The following is a 22,061-nucleotide window of genomic DNA, read 5'->3' as shown; positions in this document are numbered from 1 at the left end:
TTTACCTCATTCTGGGCTCCAGGTACCTGGCCTCTGATTCTCCAAGGAGCAGAAGTTCTAGCTTCTTGTGAACAGGCTACCCTGACAGCACATCTAGCCCCGAAGGCAGGGGGAGGACATGTGGCCTTCGATGCCCATGGACCGCCGACTCATCCTGGATGCAGGACTTGTCTACCTATCATCCCTGGAAAGTCACAAGCCTTCTTGGCCGCCAGCCTGGACCAGGGAACGGGGCCCTGCTGATGAGAGGAACAGCTCATCTTGGCTGCATTTTTATAAAAAATAGAGATGAGGTCTCGTTCTGTTGCCCAGACTGGTCTCGAACACCTGGATTCAAGAGATTCTCCCACCTCGGCCTCCCAAAGGGCTGGGTTCTCAGGCATGAGCCACGGTACCAGGCCTTGGCTGCATTTTTGATGGATGACTTTCCTCGCTCAGTGGCTGTCTCTTACTTCTGAGAATCACTGCCGCCCCTGAATGCTGCCCGCTGTTTGCCCAAAGGCAGCGGTGTTTAGTGCCATGGACATTTCACCAGTTAGCAGGTGCAAGTCTGTGACCCACGTTCTGAATCAGGGCGTTTAGCTTCTGGTCTTGGCTTCCTTATGTGCCAGCAGTGTGATCACAGACGAGGTTGTTGGACTGAACAGCCTTAGTTTCTTCATCCACCAAATGGGATCCTGACAGTCGTGTCATTTGTGGGAGATTGAAGTGCTGATTCCAGTTCTTCACTTCTCTGTAGTAAAATGCAGTGTCCTACCTTTGCTTTGGCCTCGAGGGGGCAGAATCCATTTTCGCCCCTTGACTTGGGTCTTCACGGTGTGACTCGCTTTGGTCCTGGCGTGCCGTTCAGTGGAGTGTGTGGACACAGTTGGGCCTGCTTTCCTGTGTACCTTTCGTCCCGACAACCTTGGACAGCCTCTGAGCCACAGAGACGCCGAGCAGAGTGAGCTTTAACACCGAGCGTGGAGCCAGCCTTGGACAAGCCCTGCCTGTGTCAGCCACCGTCTCGCCGACCGGCGGCCATGACAGTGAGGAACAGAAGCTTCTGGGCGCGTGCTGCGGAGTTTGTGGGTGTGGCATCTTGCCGCGTTTTCTTGTTGCCGTAGTGGATCCGGATACCAGCTCATAGGATTATCCTAAGAACTGAGTGTGTCCATGTATCAATTATCTATTGCTGCTGTAACAAAGCACCCCAAGCCCTGCGACTGGTAACAACATGAAAATGTCTTGTCTCACAATTTGATGGGTGGGAAGTCCAACATGGGTCCCACTAGGCTGAAATCAAGGAACGCAGGACAGTGATTCTTCCTGGAGGCTCCAGGGGCGAGTTTGCTTTCTCGCTGTTTCCTGCTTCTGAGGCCACCTGCTCCATCCTTCCGTGTCCATAGCCGGCAACATGACCTCTCTCTGGGCCTTTCTTGCATGGTGACATCTCCTCTGATTGTCTCTCCCTTCTGCTTTCCTCTTCCGTTTTTTTCGAGATAGCAGGATTTATTGAGAGGACAGAAGAGCTCCCACAGTGGGAGGGGTCCCAAAGGGGTTGCCTCCCTCTTCCATTTTAAGGACCCTTCTGATGATAGTAGGTCCAGAGAAATAATCCAGAATCATCTTTCTTTTTTTTTTTTTTTGATTTATTAACAAGTGCCAATAAAGCTTTATTTTTTCTTCTCACCATCCTGTTGTGTGGCCTCCTTGGCCCTCTTTGCCCAGATGCCAGAGAATCGAGTATTGGCACAGGCCATGCAGAGGCTGGCAAAGGCCGTGAAGTTCTTCTCCTCCTTGTAGACATCTCATGTGGCCATTACTGGTCCAATCAGCTGGGTGGCCAACTTGAGCTCTTCAAGCAAGCTGTCTCCCTTCTTGGGCACCGAGGACTTCCTGGGGAAGAGAAGAAACGTGGAACAGCACTCCATCAGCCGCTGTACGTTGGCTCGCGGGGACCTGGTGGACTTGTGCCTTCTCGGGTCCATGGAGATGCTGATGGTCTAGGTCACCTTCCTGTGAATGCCAGCCACCCTCAAGTCCTCCAGGCGGAAACCCCTGCCGGCTTGCACTCTGGTGTGGCATCTCACAGCGGGGCAACTGACGGCAGCCTGAATGGATCCTGAGGCGGGACGTGGGGCGATGCAGTGAGCCCTGGCCTGCTGGGCCTTACGTCTCTGGATCTTCCTGGCCGGCTGATTGAACCACGTGGCCACATGCCACTGCCAGTCCGTGTGGCAGTGAGGCTTCCGGAACATGCCATTCTGACTGGGCGCCGTGGCTATCTGCAACCCTCCGCAGAAGAAGAACAGCTGAGCCCAGAATTATCTTTCTATTTAACATGAGCATGTGATCAATTCATTCCCAGCTGCGACCTCCGTTCTTCCTTGCCGTGTGGACTCACATGTTCACATGCTCCAAGTGCTAGGGCGTGGGCATCTCTGGGGGCCATTATTCTGCCCACCGTAACCCGTGGCAGGCAGGCCATACTAGAACGGGTCCCCACTTACAAGCACTGCTGTATACTTACGGTGACATTACCAGCTTCGGCTTTTCCATTTGTGAGATGGGAATCGGGTGCAGTCTGCCTGCCGTCCACACGGCCTCCTCAGAAGGGCTTCGTTTGATTGGAGAGGCTGCCCCCGGGAGACAGGTGTCATTTTGTGCCCCTGGATGGACCAGCGGTGACGTGTTTATGAGACAGGAAGGGTCCTGTGATGGGATTTCCCAGCTGACTTTGGACCAGCCTGGAGGCCCTTTGGGATGATGACGATGCTTCCAATTAATGACCATAACAAAACTCCTGCTGTCTTCACTGTCCCCGTGGGTACAGATGCGTCAGCACTATGGACTGGCTCGGTAGTCAGGAGGTCTGGGGCAGACCTGGCCAGGGCGGCCGCCAGCGTCTCCACATGCCCGACGGGCTCCTCTGATCTTCCTGCACACAATGGATGGCTGGGGAAAATAAATTTCCTGACCTGATGGATACCAATGAGAAGGAAACATCTGGCTTTAGTGGAGTCAGGAAAACAAAATTCAGTGAGTGATAACCACTCGCCCGTCTAGGCTCTGGGTTGAGTGGCTGCCGATGACTGTAGGGTGTTTTCAGAGGTGGCAGGAGGGTATGGATTCTGGAGGGTAGGGATGCTGAGTTAGTATCTGTGGGTAAGGACACAGTGAGGACAGCCTGTGGTCTCTCCTGGCCAATAGAAGAAGAGCCTGGGTTCTGGGGATTTCCAGACTTTTGAGGTTTCATCAGTTGACTTACTATGTAGCCACTAGAAAATGGGTGACACACTCTGTACCCCACTTTCTTTGTAGGGGCGACGTGGAGTTCAATGGACTTTTCCCGCAGTCAGAAGGAGGTTGTCATGGCAATGGCCTGTGCCTAAGTTAAAGAGAATTGGGGGCGGGGCGCAGCGGCTCATGCCTGTCATCCCAAGTATTTTGGGAGTTTGAAGTGGAAGGATTGTTTGAGCCCAGGAGTTCGAGACCGACCAGCCTGGATAACATAGCGAGACCTTGTTTCTACAAAAACTGAAAAAAATTAGCCAGGTGTGAGGCATACACCTGTAGTCTCAGCTACTCAGGAGGCTGAGGTGGAAGCATTGCCTGAGCCCAGGAGATCGAGGCTGTGGTGAGCTGTGATCATGCCACCACACTCCAGCCTGGGCGACAGAGTGAGACCCCCCGACTCAAAAGAAAACAAAAAGAATCGTGGAAAGAACTTCAGGGTTCTTTGCAGATCATCCAGCTTACGTGGAGAGCCGAAGTTCAGAGGGGGAGGTCTGGCCAAAAGTCACTCAGCTATGGAGGGTGGCACTCAGAACCATCCACAGCTTCCTACCTCTTGTGGTCCCCAGGGCTGTCACCCGTTGATTGAAGTTCTGATGGTCCCTTTCAGCCCTGCCAATTCTCTTTGTTCCCAGGCTCATTCCCTAAAGGCGTCCATGCAGCCAACGGCCTCTTGCCACGTGTTCTGGTCACTCTTTTTAATACGACAGACTTTGATCACAGGTCTCGTGTGTTTTGTGCTCTCTCTCTCTCTCTCTCCTCTCTCTCTGTCTCTTGTTTTCTCACTCTCTCTTGCTCTCTCTCTACATACACACACACACACACACACACACACACACACACAATTGATTCTGTTTCTTTGGAGAACCCCGATTAATCCATGCAGGCTTTAGAATGAAACACGAGTTCAAGAATTGTCCATTCCTCCTCATCATCGTGTGAGCCTGTTCCAGTCATGTGTGCCTCATGACTGACTGTGATGCTGGGCCCAGGTGTGCAGGGACATGTGTCACAGCATGAGGAAAAATGCTGTGTGATGGTGAATTTCATGTGTCAACTTGGCTAGGCGTGCAAGTGTTGGTCAAACACCAGTCCAGGTGTCACTGGAGGTGTTTTAGACGAGATTAGCATTTAAATCAGTAGACTTTGAGAAAAGCACATTGCCCTCCTGAGTGTGGGTAGGCCACATCTAATTGGTGGAAGGCCCGAAGAGAAAACAGATTGACGTTTTTTGTTTTTCGGTTTTTTTTGAGTTGGAATCTCACTCCGTCTCCCAGGCGGGAGTACAGTGGCACGCTCCCGGCCACTGCAGCCTCGACCTGCTGGGTTTCGGCGATACTTCCACCTTAGCCTTCCATGTAGCTGGAACTACAGGAGTGCACTACCACACCCAGCTAATTTTTGATTTATTGTAGAGATGAGGTCTCACCAAGTTGCTTGGGAGGGTCTCGAACCCGTGGGCTCAGGCAATTCACTCAACTAGGCCTCCCAAAGCACTGGGATTACAGGCTGAGCCACCAAGCCCGGCCCAGATTGACGTTTTCTAAGGAAGTGGGAAGTGGGAATCTGCTTTTGGATTATCTGGATGAGCACTGGAACACCAGGGCTTCTCTGGGTCTCCAGCTTGCCAGCCTGCCCATAGAGTTCACACTTGCCAGCTCCACCATCGTGTGAGCCATTTCCTTAAAATCTCTCTCTCCTCTCTCTCTCATTCTTTCTCTCTCTGTCTGCACACACACACCCTATTGATTTTGTTTCTCTGGAGAACCCTAATTAATCCACGCAAACTTTAGGATGAGACAGGTCTAGGCACAAGTCCAAGACTTGTCCATGCCAAGGGTAAGTCATTTAACCTGACTGGGCCTCGGTTCCGTCATCAATAAAATGGAAATAGGATTTCTACCTCCTAAAGGTTGGCAATAAAGACTACACAGCATAATGACTGCAGTAAACTTAATGCTCTGCCTGGTGTGGTGCTCAGCACGTGATGTTGGTTATTATAAAATCTATACTTGTCTGCATGCCACATAAGTGGGTAAGTCAGTTACCTACTGGCTGCACATCAGTCTGTGCCAAAGTGCAGTGGTTTAACCACAACAGTTTTTTTCTTGTAGTTCCATCGTGTGACTGAGCTCTGCTGGTGGTTCTTCTGCTCCACATGGCATCACCTGAAGTTCGTGTGGGGCTGCATACAGGGGGGCATCTGGTGCTTCAGTGGAGTGACTGCCATGGCACTGGCCTCTTTCTTTCCACGAGGTCTCTCGCCATGAGTAGTCTAGCCCGGCCTTCTTTGCAGCATGGTGGCTGGCTCCCAAAGGGCTAAAGTGAGAGCTTCCTGGCCTCCCGAGACCCTGTCTGGCCTCCCGAGGACCCGGCCCAGAACCACACAGCATCACTTCCATCACTGTCCACTGGTCAGAGCAGCCACAGACCAGTCCAGGTTCAAGGCAGGGAACCCACTCCAGCTCTGTGCACAGACACAGGAGGGATTCGCAGCAAACATTAGCAGGCACAGTCCAGCTCTGGGCACAAGTTGCTTTTCCAGTTCATGACTCTACTTCTGGTCTGCCTACCCTCTGGGTCGGTTCGGTACAATGTAGTGACTGAGTGGGGAAATTCTGGAGTCAGCCTGTGTTTTCCAAGGCCTGCCTCTGCGCTGACTAGCTGTGTGGCCTTAGGCATGCTTCTTATGTCTTCTGTGCCACAGACGCCTCATCTGGGAAATGGAGGCAATATTGATGAGGAAGTAGGACTTGCATGAGGGTTCATTGAAATAGGGGTGTGTGTGTGTGTGTGTGTGTGTGTGTGTGTGTGTGTGTGTGTGTGTGTGTGTACTCATGCTTCTATGCCTGTGCATGCCTGAATATGTGTCTGCACACGAACATGAACGTGTGTATATGTATTTACATGCATGCACATCTGTGTTTATACAAGTGTATGTATATAAGAATGTATATGTGTATGTATTTATATATGCAACATATATATATATATATATTTTTTTTTTTTTTTTTGCAAGCAGGATTTATTGGGAGGACAGAAAAGCTTCCACAGTGGGAAGAGACCCGAAGGGGTTACCCCACAACCTACATTTCTTTGTGTGTGTGTGTGTGTGTGTGTGTGTGTGTGTGTGTGTGTGTGTATAATTTAGTGCATAGCTCGCAAGGATGCTTCTTCATTTATACATATGCTTGCGACCTGCAGAGAAATACTAGCCCGCCATGCCCTGGGCCCAGCCCTGGTGTAAATTCAACCTTGGGCCTGAGAGTTGGTCCTCAGCTGGGTCTTGAACAGAGACCTCTGGGGCTGACACCTAGTGCCTTCTCCACCACATGAGGGACTCCCAAACTCGCCCCTGGGATGCATCAGGGTCTCGGCAAAATGTGGATTCTCCGAGTTCCACCCAGTGCCTGAAGAGTCTGAGCTTTTCGCCTGGAGCCTGCTTGCTTCGTCATATGCTGTGGGCAATGCTGAGGGAGACCGCCCGTGCTGTTCCTGGTGCAGCCTGCATTCAGGGGGCATCGGGTGTTCAGTGGAGTGATTGCAGTGGCTGGTGGCCTCTCTCTTTCCACGAGGGCGCTCACCAGGTCACTCGGACCTCCGCCAACCATGCCTTCTGGACCATCTGGCTTGTTTCTTTCATGCACCCCACTCACACACAGCCTGATCTCAGGGCGCCCAGTCTCAGGTGCTCAGAGACCCAGAGAAGCCCTGGTGTTCCAATGCTCATCCAGACAGTCTGAGCACAGAAGTCCCACTTCCTTAGAAAACTTCAGTCTGTTTTCTCTTCGGGCCTTCCACTGCTTAGATATGGTCCACCCCCATTCAGGGGCGCAAAGTGCTTTTTTCTCAAAGTCTACTGATTTAAATGTGAATCTCGTCTTCGTCCCATTTGGATTTTCGGTTTCACTTTGCTTCCCCACATCACTGAAAAAGGTGAGGTGTCCTGGGTCACCTTTTCCAGGCTGGGCTTCCCTCCCGTCTGTAATGAGCTGATTTCCGCAAGATGCAGCTTCTGGGGGGTATGACCCATCGCCTTGTCAGTTCTGTGAAGTCTTCCCACTAAGAAAAACCCCCTGCCATTTATTGAGCATCTACACTATATATACACATTGCTCTCCTGATGACTCATCACACAGGAAAGATATCACTGTAAGCTTGGAGATTATAAATAACTTACAAAAAGGCTGGTTGCAATAGCCCACACCTGTCACTCCAGCACTATGGGAGGCCGAGGTGGGAGGATTTCTTGAGCCCAGGAGCTCAAGACCAGCCTGGGCAGCATAACAAGGCCTCATCGCTACAAAAAAAATTAGCTAGGTGTGATGGTGTGCACCTGTAGTCCCAGCTGAGGAGGGAGGATTACTTGAGCTCAGAGGTTGAGGCTTCAGTGAGTTGTGTTCGTGCCACTGTACTCCAGCCTGGGTAACAGAGTGAGACTCTGTTTCAAGAAAGAAAAAAGGATCAGAATCAAGAATCATGCCTCTGGGGTAACTGGAAAACCCATTGTCTTTCTCCTACACCAGCAGTAAGAGATGTAGGATTTATCTCCAAGATCACTGATTCCAAGTACTTCCCAAGTACTTCTCTTATGCGAACAGAAACTTGCAGAGAAATTGTATCCCATCTTACACGTACAGATCGTCCTTGGGCTTATGGACCAGTTCCAGGAAGGCAGAGGCCAACTGGCACTGGCCAAGGTGGGGGGCACGAAACAGGCAGGGGCTCCTCTGAGACACAGTGCCTGTCTCTGTTCAGATTTTCAGGTCATAAACACATTTTCTTCCCTGCACCTTGGCATCCCTCAAGCTTTAAATTCCAGGTTGTCAGCCCTTCTAGAATGGAGTTCAGATCCCCCCATGGGTGTGCAGGACTGGGTAGCACATTTCCAAGCCTCGGCTTACCCTGACAGCTATGTGGGTCCCCGGTGTGCAGGGGCGGGAGACAGACTCACTTGGTGGAAGAATCAGCCTCGATCAAGGCCCCCGTGCTGTCTCATCATGGATGGCGGGGTGCCTTCCGTTCAACGGACTGTAAGCCATGTGACGTGTGACACAGCCTGCAGTCGTTAGTGGAAGGGACTGTGGCGTCTTCCCTGGGCTGGCAGTCCCCTCTGCAGATACCGGAGAACACCTGCACCGCAGGGGTCTGTCCTTCAACTTTCCAGGGCACCACCCAGTTCCCGGCTTGTGATGATCCTTCCTAAGGATGTCTTGGGTAAATTACCACAGAGTGAATCACTTTGCCAGTCAGGTCACTCTGGGAGTGTTGGACTCTTGCCTGGGCTCCAGTTTCACTTCATGTCTTCTGACAAAGCAGTCATAAGTCTCAGGCCCCTGGGAAAAGCAGCAGACTCCAGAATCTTCTCATGGGAAGGAGCCCATCAGTTGGGCTCCCCAGGTGGCATGGGGTTCTTGAACCTTTTGAAGGGTCAAACATGTCTTCAATTAAAGTTCCACTGAGAGCTGTACCATGTTCTCTTTCTGTCACAGCAGACTCCATGTTTATTGATTCTGTTTTCTTTTTTAAACAGCTTTCTTGAGATATAAATCACATATCATATACCAGTCTTAGAACATGTTGATGTCTTCAAAACAGAAAGTTTGGACCGGGTGTGGTGACTCATGCCTGTAATCCCAGCACTTTGGGAAGCCGAGGTGAGAGGATTGCTTGAACCTAGGTGTTCTTCAAGACCAGCCTGGGAAACAGAATAAGATCCCTCCTCTACAAATAATTTTTAGCTGGGCATGGTGGTGCATGCCTATAGTACCAGCTACTTGGGAGGGTGAAGTGGGAGGATCACTTGGGCCCAGGAGTTCAAGGTTGTAATGAGCTATGATCATGACGCTGTACTCTAGCCAGGTGACAGAGGGAAGCCCTGTCTCAAAAAATAAAAGAATAGAAATAAAAGGAAAGTCTGTACCCAGTCTTCTTCCTACTCCTTGTCCTAGACAAATCTACTTTCTGTAGCTATGGATTTGCTCGTTGTAGACGGTCTTATACGTGAAATCATACAATATGTGCTTTTGCGACCGACTTCTTTCACTTAGCGTAGTGTTTTCAAGGTTCACGCACACTGTAACACATATCAGTCCTTCATTTCTTTGTGTCCGAGAAAGAGTTCATTGGATAGATAAGCGTCATTTTATTTGTTCATTTGTCAGTTGACAGACATTGGTTTGCTTCCCTCCCCTCTTGGCTGTTATGATCAGTGTTGCTCTGAATGCTCACGTGTAAGACTTTGTGTTCATTTGCCTTGGGTATGTTTGCACCTAGGAGAGGAATTGCTGGGCCATATGGTAACTCGATATGTAGCCTTTTGGGCCACTGCCGGGCTGTTTTCCATAGCATCTACACTGTTTGACAGTTCCGCTAGAAGCTGCTGTTTCTACTCCTTACTTGTGCTCACCTTTAAACACAGGACATAATTTCATTTACAGGTTGGTGCCAGAAGTCAGTACAATGGTTGCCTCTGGGTGGAGGGCAGAGACAGTGGAGACAGACCCAGGGACACCTACTGGGTGATGGGAATCTTCTTTCTTAGTGGTTTGGTGCATCTAAGTAGACTCATCTGTTGAAACGTATCACACTGTTTGTTTAAGAATTGGGCATTTCTGGCCAGGCATGGTGGCTCACGCCTGTCATCCCAACATTTTAGGAGGCCGAGGTAGGAGGATGGCTTGAGCCCAGGAGTTCGAGACCAGCCTAGGCAACATAGCGAGACCTCATCTCTGCAAAAAAAAAAAAAAATAGCAGGCATGGTGGCACACACCTATAGTCCCTGCTACTCAGGAAGCTGAGTCAGAAGGATCTCCTGAGCCCAGGAGGTCAAGGCTGCAGTGAGCTGTGATTGTGCCCCTACACGCCAGATTGGGCGACAGAGTGAAACTTCAACTCAAGAGAAAAAAATAATAATAATTGAATGTTTCATTGTATGTAAATTATGTCTCCATTAAAAACATAGATATAATTTTTTTAAAAACATAGGTAGAAGGTAACATTTTATATATAAACATATATGTTCTAATTATTTCCCGATCTGACTAGTTTCAGGTCTCTCCACCTTCTTGTGGACACTAAGCCTGGGCCTGGCAGACAAGGCCAGTGTAGATCCACTCTTAGTTGACGTGATTAACTGCATCTGGACAGGGAAACTCGTTAACACGAGGGGGCTGGAAAGGAGGCCATTTCTCACTTTCCCAGCCAGTGGAAGCTGGAAGGGTCCTGGGAGTGCTGCTGTAGGGTGCTCCCTGCGTGGACAGGACCACGGGGGTCCTGTGTAAGGCCCTAGGGGCAGAACGGTGGTATATCCTTTGGCATTAGGATAACTTCTTAAAAATCTTCTTCTCTCTCGCTTGCCGCAAAATCCAGCCTTCATTTTTGTCTATAAGGATGAGACAAGCAACTTGATTTTGTTTAGTGTGTTTTTCAATGCCGCCTCATCGGCCGGAACACGACACTCAGATGGAACACGCTTCAATCCTTCCCCAAGGCATCAGTGGCACCAGGCCACAGCGCAAAACAGAGAGACATGGCCCGGTGTGGCAGCTCACGGCTGTAATCCCAGCACTTTGGGAGGTTGAGGTGAGAGGATTGCCTGAGCCCAAGTGTTTTGAGACCAGCATGGGTGACTTGGCAAGACCTTGTTATTACAATAAATTAAGAAAACATCAGCCAGATGTGGTGGTGTACACCTGTGGTTCTAGCTGAGGTGGAAGGATCGCATGAGCCCAGCAGGTCAAAGCTGTGATGGCCATGATCGTGCCACTGCACTCCAGCCTGGGTGACAGAGTGAGACTCCGACTCAAAAAAAAGCAAGAGTGGTCATGTCTTATCTCACCTCCTTAGAATCTGCAGATTGATATACATTCCAAGAAGTTCAGGGCTGGACAAGTGTCACTAATGATCCAGGCTCTAAAAAAATTGACATTATATGATTTTTGATAAGATTGCAAAAATTATATCATGTTATTTGTAGGCTAGAAAAAGTATGCATTTGCTAGGAAAAAATATGGAAATATAAAAACACCATCTTGGTGGGGGGATGTGTGTGTGTGTTTCTTTTCTTATTGCTTCTCTGAAGTTTATTTTTTCCAATTACTAGAAAAAATTTTTAGCCAACTACTGGAAAATGGCTCCATTGAATGGTTAAGGAATTACTTGGGTCGTTGTCTCTGATTGGAGACGTCAGTTTCCTTGGATTCCTCTCTCTCCAGAAAGGACTTCCTCTTCCTTTCCACCCCCCACTGTTTGAAGCTTGGGAACCTGCTGACAGCACTGGGTGGATGGCACATTAGAACATGAACTTTGGGGTTTTCGGGGTCACAGTTTAATCTTGTGGGATCTTGGTCAAGTCATAGTCTCTTTTGCATCTTGGCTTCCTCATCAGAAGAATGGGACAGAGAGTACTCTCCTCAGTGGGTCAGCCTGAGACGTACTCGGGAAATCCCCAGCACGTGAGGGGTGGCCCTTGGTATCCGCTCACCCTTCCTTCTCAATCAACTCCCCCGATAGCATGGAGCTTCCCAGTACCTTGGAAGTCAGCACTCAGTGGGACCATCCAGATGACTTCTGACCGCTGGACTGCATCTTGTCATTGAAATACACAAGCACGTGGTGTTGAGTATGTGTGTGCATATGTGCGTGCAACACACATGCATGCATATGTGCATGGCTCAAGCCAGGCACCCAAAGACAAATGCACTCATGAGCTCACTCATAGGGGGTGATCTAAAAAAAATTGATCTCGTAGAATTAGAGAGGAGGATGGTGCTTATCGGGGTCAGAGGTGTTTGGAGGGTGTGAAGTGTGGGTCAAAGGATGCAAAATTCATGTGAGGCAGGAAGAATAAGTTCAGGAGATCTATTGCGTGGCTTGGTGACTAGGGTTATGAGTATAGTATATTCCTGAAATGCGCTGAGAGAGTGGATGTCAAGTGTTCTCGCCATGAAAAGGATAACGAGGTGAGGTCATGCATTTGCTTCGTAGCTAGATGTATCCATTCCGCAGCAGATGTACTCTGTACTTCAAAACATGTTGTAAATAGTACAGACATGCAATTTTACCTGTCAAAAAAGATTAGGCCAGGCGTGGTGGCTCAGGTTTATACTCCCAGCACTTTGGGAGACTGAGGCAAAAGATTCACTTGAGCCCAGGAGTTCAAGATCAGCCTGGGCAACATAGAGCCCGTATCTACAAAAACCAACAAGTTAGTCAGACATGGTGGTGCACGCCTGTCGTCCCAGCTACTTGGCAAGCTGAGGTGGGAGGGTGGCCCGAACCCACGAGGTCGGGGCTGTGGTGAGCCGATTGTGCCACTGCACTCCAGCCTGGGTGACAGATTGAGACCCACTCAACACACACACACACACACACACACACACACACACACACACACACACACACACGACATCCATCCGTGTGAATGAGTCAGACTGCCCATGGATGGAGCTAACATCCATCACGAACCAAGGGTATATCTCATGGTCACCAGCACCTGGGTGACAGCGCTATCATGGACCTTCCTTCCGCCCCCGTGCTGGGCAGCAGTGACCTCAGTCTAGGATGTGCTCAGTGATGTGCTGGGAACATTGGCTCCTTTGGCAGGCAGGTCACCATAGTCAATGCCATCGCAGGTGGAGTCTGGGAACCTGCAGGCCGCACTGCGTGGTGCATTGAACACGAAAAATTGCATCATGTTATTTGTAGGCAAGAAAAAATATGCATTTGCTAGGAAAAAACATAGAAATATGAAAACACCATCTTAAGGGGGAGGATGTCTGTTTCTTTTCTCTTTTTTTGAGTCGGACTTTCACTCTGTCACTCAGCTGGAATGCAGTGGCATCCTCACGGCCACCGCAGCCTTGACTTGCTGGTCTCAGGTGATCCTTCCACCTCAGCCTTCCGAGCAGCTGGAACTACAGGCGTGTGCCACCATGCTCAGCTAATTTTTTGATTTATTGTAACGACGAGGCCTCGCTGAATTGCCCAGGCTAGTCTCGAGCCTGTGGGCTCAGGCAATCCTCTCGCCTCCACCTCCCAAAGTGCTCCCAAAGTGACAGGGGTGAGCCACCGCATCTAGCGTGTTTTTTTTTCCTTATTGCCTCTCTGTGATTTATTTTTAACTGTAGCCCCAGTCTCTGGGGCTAGGGGCGGGGCTTGAATGGAGGCGGGGCTCGGCCGAGGGTGAGTCTTGGTTTGTAAGGTATGTCTACCCTGGTGGAACGCAGGGCTCGCACAGGGTGAGCGCGTTTGCACACATGCAAAACCCCAACCACGCACGGCCCTCTGCTCACCCCTTGGCCATCCTCCTTCCTCCTAAATTGCCACCCTCCTTCGCCCCTTTCCTCAGTTTCTTTTTATGGCAGTGTTTTTCAAACTTCGGTTTGCAAATGATCGTCTGAGAAACGTGCTGAAACGCTGGGCTCCCCCAATAGATATTCTAATTTAGTGGGTCTGGGGTGGGACCCAAAAACCGACTTTTTTACCATACATCTACATAGGTCCATATGACCGGTTAGGGGCTGTGAACAGTGTCTGGGACGTATCAGTATTTCAAAGACCCACAAACAAGTTTGCAAACGAACATATACAATTATTAGTTTAAAAATATGAAAACAAAACTGCAAAATGAAAAGAGTCACGCTGTACATATTTATAGAACGTGACACCAACTTGCCAAGTGCAGCTCAACTTTTGTAGTTCTAGAGGAATTATTTTTTAATATGACGTGGTGTGTTTCATGTATCTGATACACTGAGTGTCAGACCCATGTGAGCCTCGTAAAAGTCTTGAACCCATGGACCCTCCTCTGAGAAATACAACCCTAGATAATTTTTGTTCCTAGCATTTGAGATCTAGAAAGATCCTTAGAAAATGCCACCCCCCTTTTTTCTGATTCAGGGTCTCACTCTATCACTCAGGCTGGAGTGAAGTGGTATAATTTGCTACTCACCAAAACCTCGAACTCCTGGGCTTAGGTGATTCTTTTGTCTCAGCCTCTTGAGTAGCTAGGACTACAAGTATACATCACCACACCTGGCTAATTTTTAAACATTTTTTTTTTGTAGAGACGAGGTTGGTCTTGAACTCCTGGGCTCAGGCGATCCTCCTGCCTTAGCCTCCCAATGTGCTGGAATTACAGGCGTGAGCCACCACCCTCGGTCAGAAAAATGTCCTTCTTCAGTGCCCAGATTTTACCATCAGGGAAACTGAGGCCTAGAGTGGGTGTGACTCACCCAAGGTTAAGCAGCAATTTCCAGGACAGAGCCAGTCTGGAGTGTGGCATTTACAATCCTTGTGCATGTGCAGGGGCGTGCAAGGACTGGCCCCTCCCTCTCAGAAGTCTCTTTTTCACTTCGGATTCTTTCTTTGGTTTCTGGGTCTTCAGGCCATTCTGACACCTGGCTCTAAACCCTGAGGACGGGGAGAAGGGAGTGGGGAATTTCAGTTGAAGTCACTAGGCATTGCATAGGGCTCTACCAACCTTCAACCTAAGTCCCTGGCAGGGGGATTGATGGTGACATGTCCCAGGTGGGGCAGTGTTGGGTCCCGGGTGGGGGGAATGCTGAGTTCCAGGTGGGAGAAATGTGGATTCCCAGGTCGGGGGTAGTGTGGAGTCACAGTTATGGGAGCAGGGTGGGAAGAAGTGCCGAGTCACCATCACCTTTAGCCTACTGAGTTTCGACTGTGTGCTGGGCATCGTGCGAAGTAAGAAACGCTGCCCTTGCTCCTGCCCTCGCGAGACTCACTCCTTCCCTCATCCACCCCTTCCACAAATGTTTGCTGGGCACCCCACTGTGTGCCCAGTCCTGTCAACGAGGCAGATACAGAGCTCAGAGCCTGGTTGGCGAGATGGATATGCAAGATGGCAGGCCCGCAATCAATGAAGATGTTCCCAGTCCAGTCAAGTACTGGGAAGAAGATGAGGAAGAAAATGGAAGGAAAGTGACGGGGAGCAGAGCGGGCTGTTTGTGAATACGTTCCTGCTGGTTGAATGAATGAATAAATAGTAAAGTCTGTGTGTCCCCAGAGGGGATGCACTTAGGTCATTTATTTTTTCAAACTCTCAGTCTCTTGGAGAGGATTGAACTTCCCTGCCTGCTATGGCCAGTTCTGGCCAAGTGGTAGTGTGCCGAAATGTCATGTCATTTTGTCTTTGATGTTGGGGTGATATGAGTGCTGTGTATCGCGGCTGCCCTGTTGGCCTGGTCTGGATGGTGCCAACATCGGGCACCTGCTCTAGCTGACCTGCGATGAATCTTTGCTGCTTTAAGCCACTGACACTTGGGGATACATGTTAGTGCAGCATGACATCGCCGCTCCTGGCTGAACTCCCTGCAAGGCAGATAGGCTGAACATTCACCCTGAATGGAAAGTTAGGGTCTGCCTGGAGCCCCAAGGGAGAAGGAATTCCAAGGTCCCAGTCACCAGCGATGACGGCCATGCCTGGTGGTGGGACGTGGCAGCTCGATGCCACATGTCTCTCTCACTGCCTTAACTTTCAGAGGCGTTTCCTAACCAGTTCTTTCTCCAGTCTATCCTGAGAGCCACCCATAGCCTAACCTCCCCACAAGTGACTCTTGCCAGCTATCTTGCTTGATACGCACTTCCTCCTCTTTTTCCCAGCTCAGACTCCTCCCTTGGTGTTCACGGTCCTCAGAGCTCCAGTCCTAACACTTCCTCCCTGGACTCTCAGTTATTTTTTTCTGTCCTAGACTCAAGGGGCTTCTCATGGACTGTCAAGCATGCAATTCCCTCTCCTCCGCTCCAGGCCATGATCACTGGATGCTGTCCCCTCGTTTGTCCCACGGGCATCCTTCAAATCAGGCTCTCAGACCACCTTCTGCGCGGCCACAATGGCCCTGTCCTCCTGCTCCAGACCCTGCAGCGCCCACGCTCTGAATCCTTGGTGGTCTTGTTTCCTTACCCTCCATTCCTGAGGGTTATTCCAGCATTTCTCAGGCTGGAGTCTCGACTTTCTTTTTTTGAGTTGGAGTCTCACTCTGCCGCCCAGGCTGGAGTGTCGTGGCACACTCATGGCCACCCCAGCATTGACCTGCTGGGCTCCGGCAATCCTTCCACCTCAGCCTTCCAAGGAGACAGAACTACAGGCGTGTGCTACCACGCCCAGCTAATTTTTGATTTATTGTAGAGATGAGGTCTCGCCAAGTTGCTTGGGCGGGTCTCAAACCCGTGGACTCAGGCAATCTACTCACCTCGGCCTCCCAAAGTGCTGGGACGACAGGCTGAGCCACTGACTTTCTAACTCTTTATACAAAGCAGCCTTGGCCGAGCAACTCCTCATTGCACTGTCTTGGCAAGAGCCAGAACTTGAGAAATAAGTATTTATTATTTTTAAATTTTTTAATTTTTTTGAGTTGGAGTCTCCGCTCTGTCACCCAGGCTGAAGTGCAGTGGCACAGCCACGGCTTACTGCAGCCTCCACCTCTTGGGCTCAGGCGATCCTCCTGCCTCAGCCTCTCAAGTAACTGGGACTGCAGATGTGCGCCACCATGTCTAGCGAATATATTTTTATTTTATTTCTCTAGAGGTGAGGTCTTGCTATGTTTCCCAGGCTGGTCTTGAACACCTGGGCTCGAGCAAGCCTCCCGCCTCGGCCTCCCAAAGTGCTGGGATTAGAGGTGTGAGCCACTGCAACCAGCCTGGGTATCTGTTTTTAATGTAGTCAAGTGGGATTTGGCTATAGACCCCCTCCTGAATTTTCTTCTGACTCAACAGCGTCCTTTTTAGATCTGGTCCTGCTCTGTGCGTACCTGGTTCATCTGAGGGGCTGGGGCCACCCATCCCTTCCCCCTGCTGGCCTCTCCTGTGCCCTGTGGTTGGGCACTAGGTTACCCAGCTCAGTGCTGCCATGAGCCCCTCACACCTGCACCCGTGTGGACTGTGGGACAGTGGCCCCAGCGTGGACTCCGCATGGACCAGGCTGAGTCATAGCGTGCGCTCACGCTTAATTGAGTGTTACCAGATAGGTTTCCAGAATGACTGTGCCAGTCGACACCGCCACGGGCGGTGCTCAGGGCTCTCCGCTTCCCTCCGTCCTCTCCTGCACCTGGTGTTCGCAGGTGCATCAGAAAAGATGCTCGGGGTGTGGGGTGTCTGATGAATCCCTCTGGGCCTTTGGTGGCAGTCATCACTTTGTCATAACAGCATTTCGAGCAGGAAGAAGCACCAGCCAGGAAAGGGGCCTCTTGTCTGTGACTGTGTCTTCTATTAGGGAAGAAAACTTTCCCCAGAAAGTCCCAGAAGACTCCCTTCTGTCTCCTTGGCCAGACTAGGCCAGGTGCACTCCCAGCCAGTCCCGGACAGAGATGACAGGACTGCCGTGGCTGTGTCCAACCAGGGCCAGTCCTCCCTGTGGCTAGGAACTTTCTTCAGCTCATACCTGAGCAGAACTGGGTATATTTTAGTAAAGAAGAGAACAGTGGCTGATGGGTTGCTTGGCTGCCAGCCGGGTCTTCCACACCATAGTTCTTCTTTCACTAATGTTTAAAAAAACTAGAGATGGAGCCTTGCTGTGTTGTTCAGGTCTGGAACTGCTGGCCTCAAGCAATCCTCCCATCTCAGCCTTCCAAAGTGCTGAGATTACAGGCATGAGCCATCGCACCCAGCCCACTTTTGCCAGTCTTTTGAGCGCATGCTACCTCTTAAAACAAGGGAATCCATTTGATTAACCATTTGCAGAGAGCATCGGCAGTGGCCAGTCACCTGTACATGCCCATTGCCTTGGGGGTTAGATCTGTCCAGCTCATTTTGGAAATGGCCATTCTTCCTACCAAGCAGATGTCAGACCTTTCCCACCCCAGCCACGTGAGCTGAAGTTTCTGTGCAAAATGGTTCAAAGAGCAACTTCTTGCTCTGTGCCATGATTCCAGGTAGAGTGCCTGCTAGATACAGATGGGGACAGACAGTCTTCTGCAAGCAGCCTGTCCCTGTCTCATCAGCCACATAGGTGTCATTGTAATACTTGTGTTTCTGGCTGACCAAAGAAATTCTTTCTTTTTTCTCCCTCTTCTTCTTTTTTTCTTTAAAAAATAACAATGGGAGCTCACTGTGTTGTCCAGACTGGTCTCGGACTCCTGGCCTCAAGCAATCTTTCAGTCTCGGCCTCCCAAAGTGCCAGGATTACAGGCGTGACTCAGCATGCCTGTCCAGAAACTCATTTTTAAATGACACACCTAATAGTTACAATTTATTGAGCACTTACTCTTTGCCATCCTCGGCTTCCTGGGCTTAGGCAATCCTCCTGCCTCAACCTCCTGAGTAGCTGGGACTACAGGCATGTGCCGCCATCCTTAGCTAGTTTTTGTATTTATTGTTGAGACAAGGTCTTGCTATGTTGCCCAGGTTGGTCTTGAACCCCTGGGCTCAAGCAATCCCCCTGCCTCAGCCTCCCAAAGTGCTGAGATTATAGGTGTGAGCCACTCTGCCCAGCCTCAACTGTCGTTTAATTTTATTACATTTAAATGTCCCTCTTCCTCCTTCCCTTCCTTCCTTCCTCTCTTCCCTTCCTTCTTCTCTTACTCCCTTTCTCTTCCCTTCCTCCCTCCTTCCTTCCTTCTCACTTTCTCTTGACACGGGTCACCTGAGATTCACACACCTAATGGATGGCCCAAGCCAGCAAGACCCAGATCAGGGCTACTGACACCTCTCCAGGAACTCCTGTAAACGCAGCTTCCAGTCAGCTTCTCTGTGAGGGGTGGAGTCTCTGCACGAATGCTGGGCTCCTCAGCGACACTGGCCCTGCTGGCCCATCCTGGTCCACACCTGACCCATCCTGGCAGGGGAGGGTCTGGCCTCCCTCCCCGTCCCGGCCCTCCTCTCACCACCCGGGGTCCCGGACACATCTAGAGCTCCGGGTTGATCGTGCATACCGTTCCCCTTCCCGACCATCCTGGGAAATGTGGGAATAACAATCTTTTTTTTCTCTTTTAAGAGGAGAAAACCACTCCTCAGAGATGTTAAATAACACCAAGTCGCAAAGATGAAAGCCCACGCACTCCAGGCAGTTGCTGGTGATGTGGCCACTCTAAGTGCGTGGGTGAATGCAGCCCACCCGGAGTGGGGCGTGTCCCCAGGCTGGTGAAGATCCCGTGGGAAGCAAGTGTCAGTCTCTCTCCTCCTTACCTGTTGGGCTCAACCTGGCTTCTTCTTTCCAGGAGGCCAGGGTGCCCATGACTCAGGAGACAACCCAGCGGTGACACTGACACAGAGAGAAGCGAGTCCCTTTCCCAGGAGTCTAAAGCCACTCGGAACTGGACAAAGGAGCCCAGAGCTGCCACACTACCCCCATCCGGGACAGCACATGCTCCCTCCCCTTCCCACCACGTCCCCCCCTCCCCTCACGGCACATTTCACCAGCTAAGTGGCCACTGCTGAGCTGCCTCCTTGGTAGGGGTGTGTCTGGAAATTTTCTTTTCAATTAAATGCACTTGTTGAATTGCCATGACTCTGGAAGGATTCCATGAGGGTGGCTAATTTACACAGCAGTTGCTAAAGGACATCTTTGCACTAAGTTTCAGCTCTCAGGTAATTCCAATCAGACTAGAATTCCCTCCAGGTGCTGTGCACGACCCTCTCCCGTGGCAGGCCGCCTGCGAGTTATTTTTAGAAACCCGAGTCCAAACAGCAATTTGGCAGAGACCATTTCTCGCCCAGTGGAGCAGCCATATGTACTGATGAAAACAGCCAGCGCGTCAGGGCCTTTAAAAAGCAACAAAACCGTCTCTGTCTGCCGGTGGGGCTGTCTGTAAACTGCAAACTGTCCGTGGCGCTGTTATAGTCATGGGTGAACTCTCACGGAAGCCAAAGACTAGGCCGTTTCCTTAAAACTGCACAAGGTTTGTCCATCTGCCAACTGTGGCCAGAGTCCCTCTGTCTCGAGATGGCAGGCTGTGGCCGAGTTGGCCGGGATCTCTGGATCTCCCATGATGCGTGGCTCTCCCTTTATTTTTCTACTCTGTTCTTTTCCCAGAGCACGTGGACCTAGGTCACGATCCTCACCAAGAGGGACGCCTCCTCCCTGTAGCAGAACAGAGGCTTGTGGGCAGGGCCTGGGTGTCGTACCTCGTTTCGGGCCTGGTGCATAAGAGCTGCTCAGATAGTGAATGAATAGATAGACAATCGTTAAAGTCCTATTTCTGGCTGGCATAGTGGCACATGCCTGTAGTTCCAGCTACTCGGGAGGCTGAGGCAGGGAGATGCTTGCAGCTAGGAGTTCTAGACCAGTTTGAGTAACACAGTGAGACCCCGTCTCTGAAACACAAAGCAAAACAAATAATCGGTTTCTGTTTTCTCTCTTATTAAAAAACAAAAAAACAAAACACCATGGAGTCTGTGAATATTAAATGCTTGCTTTTATTCTGGGAAAATAATAAACTTTCCAAATCCGGCCTCAGACCTTGGCTGTCACCTTCCTCCATGCCTGTGTCCTCATTGGCTGTGCTCAGGCTGCATCTGTGAGCATTTAGATCACCTTGTTGTGCACGCACGTGCGCGCATGTGCACACACCCACACACGCACGCGCACGCACAGCACTGTTTTGTGCACCTGTGACAAAGGATCCTTCAGTTGATCTCGTCTCACTCAGCCACGCACCAAGGAGCATTATCCATCACAACCAACTGGGTCTTTTCAGCAGCTACCGTTTTATGACACGGGGTGGACATACAAAGAGGACCTCCAAAACCTGGAATTTACTTACAGGAAGTCGTGTGTTTATTCTTACGTGTTCTTCAGTCACCTTCAAAATACTCTGATGCAGTGCATTTATCGAGATGCTTTTTCCACTGCTGAGAATAGTTTTGGAACGCATCCATGTTGATGCTGTTTTGTGTTTCACCCCTTCCACATTGGCAAAACATTTCCCTTTGAGGAATTTTTTCATCTGGGGAAACAAAAAGCAGTCAGTGGGGGTGAGAGAGGGTGAACAGGGAGGTTGGGCACGGAAATCATGCTGTTTTGGGTCCCAAACTGTTGAACACTCAGCTGCAGTGTGGGCGGGTGCGCTCATCAATTACCCATCATGAAATGGACAAACACGTTGAAAGAATCTCCAAAAAAAAAAAAAACATTCACTGAAGGGAAATGCAGCCTCTCACAATGACACTAGTTGGTCCACAGATGCCAATGGGTTCCTAGAACATTTACCGAGCGGGGGAAGCCTGTATCACTAGGGGCCCACCCTCCAAAAAATAATTCAGAGTTTTTTGGGGGGTACCCTATACCACCTTTTATGGACCCAAGCATGCATTCTTGATCTGCTTTCCCATCTGCTACCAGATCTTTCTCATGGGCAGTTGACAGACCAACCACACCCCCGGCTCTCTTTTCTTAGCTAGTTAACACTGATTTTCTCCAAATCAGCCCCTTGCCTCAGAGATTGCTGCACACCAGCAGGCTGTTATGTCAACTCTCTGGGTTGCTGGAAGGGACAGAGTTCACTCGTACCCACAGTCCAGGGAGGTGGATGGTGGGTGACGCTGGGTCCAGCAGGGCTTCCTCCGGCAGGTCACTGCTTCTTTCTGGGCCTTATTTTTTTCATCTGCCAATGGACTCAAAAGCCCTTCAAGCTCTCAGGCGTGGGACAACAGGTCTTCTGCAGTGCCAGGGGTGACAGGAAGGCTGTCCTGTGAGCGCACCCTTCACTCTGCGTTGGGTGGGAAGAAGCAATTCCTGACACAGCTGTCACCCAGAGCCTGAGCCAAGGAGATGTCACAGGCAGCCCGTGGCTGGTCTTTGGGTTTTGCTCCTGTTTCCTGTTATT

General features: G+C 50.4%; 1 pseudogene; it reads right to left on the bottom strand.

The window, feature by feature from the left end:
- Positions 1-1,655: 1,655 nt before the first annotated feature.
- Positions 1,656-6,798, bottom strand: LOC103264054 (annotated as a pseudogene).
- Positions 6,799-22,061: the final 15,263 nt, after the last annotated feature.

The sequence above is a fragment of the Carlito syrichta genome, unplaced genomic scaffold, assembly GCF_000164805.1.
Source record: "Carlito syrichta isolate Samal-C Ts95f unplaced genomic scaffold, Tarsius_syrichta-2.0.1 Scaffold305469, whole genome shotgun sequence".
NCBI classification, from domain to species: Eukaryota; Metazoa; Chordata; class Mammalia; order Primates; family Tarsiidae; genus Carlito; species Carlito syrichta.
This window is presented reverse-complemented; position numbering and strand designations above follow the sequence as displayed.